This window comes from Oncorhynchus masou, unplaced genomic scaffold (assembly GCF_036934945.1).
Source record: "Oncorhynchus masou masou isolate Uvic2021 unplaced genomic scaffold, UVic_Omas_1.1 unplaced_scaffold_1491, whole genome shotgun sequence".
NCBI classification, from domain to species: Eukaryota; Metazoa; Chordata; class Actinopteri; order Salmoniformes; family Salmonidae; genus Oncorhynchus; species Oncorhynchus masou.
This window is the reverse complement of record NW_027004913.1, coordinates 3898-7794: the sequence shown is the minus strand read 5'-3', so window position 1 is coordinate 7794 and position 3897 is coordinate 3898.

Here is a 3897-nt window from a genome sequence, read left to right as displayed (position 1 = left end):
GGCTCCATGGTCCAACTCTCCTGAGAACCTTAGTGAAGCACCTGGCTTCTGAGAACCTCAGTGAAGAACCTGGATCCATGGTCCAACTCTTCTGAGAACCTTAATGAAGCACCTGGCTCCAAGGTCCAAATCTTCTGAGAACCTCAGTGAAGCACCTGGCTCCATGGTCCCACTCTTCTGAGAACCTCAGTGAAGAACCTGGATCCATGGTCCAACTCTTCTCAGAACCTTAATGAAGCACCTGGCTCCATGGTCCAAATCTTCTGAGAACCTCAGTGAAGCACCTGGCTCCATGGTCCCACTCTTCTGACAACCTCAGTGAAGCACCTGGCTCCATGGTCCAACTCTTCTGACAACCTTAGTGAAGAACCTGGCTCCATGGTTCCACTAACCTGAGAACCTTAGTGAAGAACCTGGCTCCATGGTCCAACTCACCTGAGAACCTTAGTGAAGAACCTGGCTCCATGGTCCAACTCATCTGAGAACCTTAGTGAATAACCTGGCTCCATGGTGCAACTCTTCTGAGAACCTTAGTGAAGCACCTGGCTCCATGGTCCAACTCTTCTGAGAACCTCAGTGAAGAACCTGGATCCGTGGTCCAACTCACCTGAGAACCTTAGTGCTCATGGCTTCTGAGAACCTCAGTGAAGAACCTGGCTCCATGGTCCAACTCTTCTAAGAACCTTAGTAAAGCACCTGGCTCCAAGGGTAACTCTTCTGAGATCCTCAGTGAAGAACCTGGCTGCGTGGTCCAACTCACCTGAGAACCTTAGTGCACCTGGCTTCTGAGAACCTCAGTGAAGCACCTGGCTCCATGGTCCAACTCTTCTGACAACCTCAGTGAAGAACCTGGCTCCATGGTCCAACTCTCCTGAGAACCTTAGTGAAGCACCTGGCTTCTGAGAACCTCAGTGAAGAACCTGGATCCATGGTCCAACTCTTCTGAGAACCTTAGTGAAGCACCTGGCTCCAAGGTCCAAATCTTCTGAGAACCCCAGTGAAGCACCTGGCTCCATGGTCCCACTCTTCTGACAACCTCAGTGAAGAACCTGGCTCCATGGTCCAACTCTCCTGGAGAACCTTAGTGAAGAACCTGGCTCCATTGTCCAACTCTCCTGAGAACCTCAGTGAAGAACCTGGCTCTGTGGTACAACTCACCTTAGAACCTTAATGAAGCATCTGGCTTCTGAGAACCTCAGTGAAGAACCTTGCTCCATGGTCCAACTCTCCTGAGAACCTTAGTGAAGCACCTGGCTCCAAGGTCCAACTCTTCTGAGAACCTCAGTGAAGAACCTGGCTCCATGGTCCAACTCTTCTGACAACCTCAGTGAAGAACCTGGCTCCATGGTCCAACTCTCCTGAGAACCTTAGTGAAGAACCTGGCTCTATGGTACAACTCACCTGAGAACCTTCGTGAAGAACCTGGCTCTATGGTACAACTCACCTGAGAACCTTCGTGAAGAACCTGGCTCTATGGTACAACTCACCTGAGAACCTTAGTGAAGCACCTGGCTTCTGAGAACCTCAGTGAAGAACCTGGTTCCATGGTCCAACTCTTCTCAGTGGCATGTAGATGGAACTCAGCCATCCTCTTTAGTCTGTTAGCATTGTGGTTCTTTAACTAACAACCGCCCCTTTGTGAAGGGTGGAGGGTTGAGGAGGAAGGGTGGGGGCAAGAGAGAGAGATAGAGAGCAAACGATTATGTAATTTTTTGCCTTCAAAGATAAAGATTTTATTATTTCAATGTCCTTCAAATTGATCTAAAATGGACCTATTTTGTTGAGTTTATATGTGAATATTTGAGGTTCACCCCCAGTTCAACCCCAGTTCACAATACTGTTATCTCAGCATTTGATGAGTTCTGACATCAGGACTCATGAATATTCATATCAAAATGCTCAGCAGTTCTATTTCAAACATTATGTTCATATACAGTACAGAAGTAGTAACCTTCAAATACATCAGTAGAATGTGAATCTGGGTTTAGGACAATGTGGACATGATTAGTCTGTATGGTGAACTGGGTTTAGGACAATGTGGACATGATTAGTCTGTATGGTGCCAGCCAGCCATTTAGTCAGCCTCGTCAGTCTGTCAGCCAGCCAGTCAGTCAGCTAGTCAGCCAGCCAGCCAGTCAGCCAGCCAGCCAGCCAGCCAGCCAGCCAGCCAGTCAGTCAGTCAGTCAGCCAGTCTATCAGTCAGTCAGCCAGTCAGTCAGTCAGTCAGCCAGTCAGTTAGTCTTCCAGTCAGCCAGCCAGCCAGTCAGCCGGCCAGCCAGTCGGCCAGCCAGCCAGTCAGCCAGCCAGTCAGCCAGTCAGTCAGTCAGTCAGTCAGTCAGTCAGTCAGCCAGTCAGCCGGCCAGCCAGTCAGCCAGCCAGCCAGTCAGTCAGTCAGCCAGCCAGCCAGCCAGCCAGCCAGCCAGCCAGCCAGCCAGCCAGCCAGCCAGTCTTCCAGTCAGCCAGTCAGCCAGTCAGCCAGCCAGTCAGCCAGCCAGTCAGCCAGTCAGCCAGTCAGCCGGCCAGCCAGTCAGCCAGTCAGCCAGTCAGCCGGCCAGTCAGCCTGTCAGTCAGCCAGTCAGTCAGTGAGTCAGTCAGCCAGTCAGTCAGTCTTCCAGTCAGCCAGCCAGTCAGCCGGCCAGCCAGTCAGCCAGTCAGCCAGTCAGCCTGTCAGTCAGTCAGTCAGCCAGCCAGCCAGTCAGCCAGTCAGCCGGCCAGTCAGCCAGTCAGCCAGCCAGTCAGCCAGTCAGCCAGTCAGCCAGCCAGACAGCCAGCCAGCCAGTCAGCCAGTCAGCCAGTCAGCCAGCCAGACAGCCAGCCAGTCAGCCAGTCAGCCAGCCAGCCAGTCAGCCAGTCAGCCAGCCAGACAGCCAGCCAGCCAGTCAGCCAGTCAGCCAGTCAGCCAGTCAACCAGCCAGCCAGTCAGCCAGTCAGCCAGTCAGCCAGTCAGCCAGCCAGCCAGCCAGACAGCCAGCCAGCCAGCCAGCCAGTCAGCCAGTCAGTCCTCCTACTTTAACGCCTTAGGTCAGGTCTTACCACCAGGAACCCATCAATATCAACATTCAGGGAAAAACAGGACTCCTGAAACCCCTGGGCAGAGCTGTACATGGTACATTCCTGTGGGTTGGAACGTACACGTTGTTGTTCTAGGGGTCAAAACTTCACAACAACGACATAAAACAACACCTGACAAGCCAATTCATTAGTGTAAAATAATACATCTAAATATGGTTTAAGTAGCTCATTAACAGTCACAACATGAACAGTCAAATCAGCAGTGGGGGGAGGACAACAACAACACCTGTAAACAGCAGTAACATCCCCGGCAGCCCCGCGGCACTCCGCTCCTCCATCTAAGCTAAGGGTGCGTCCCAAATGGCGCCCTATTCCCTATATAGTACACTACTTTTGACCAGGGTCTTGTAGTAGTAGTGCACTATATAGGGATTAGGGTGCCATTAAGGATGTGTCCCAAGACTTTACCAACACCTTTTATATTTAATCCAATCAGGATCAGTAATGTCTAAAACGAGCCTATCAGGGGACGGATAGGCGAGATTAACAGGTTGGACACAGAGCAGAGTGTAAACAACACGTAAAGGGAGGGTTTATTTGAAGGAGGATGATTCATGGTTAGTGTTGAGGGCTTACCTCTGTTCTGTGAGGGGGACGGTTAGTGTTGAGGGCTTACCTCTGTTCTGTGAGGGGATGATTCATGGTTAGTGTTGAGGGCTTACCTCTGTTCTGTGAGTGGGATGATTCATGGTTAGTGTTGAGGGCTTACCTCTGTTCTGTGAGGGGGATGGTTCATGGTTAGTGTTGAGGGCTTACCTCTGTTCTGTGAAGGGGATGATTCATGGTTAGTGTTGAGGGCTTACCTCTGTTCTGTGAGGGGATGTT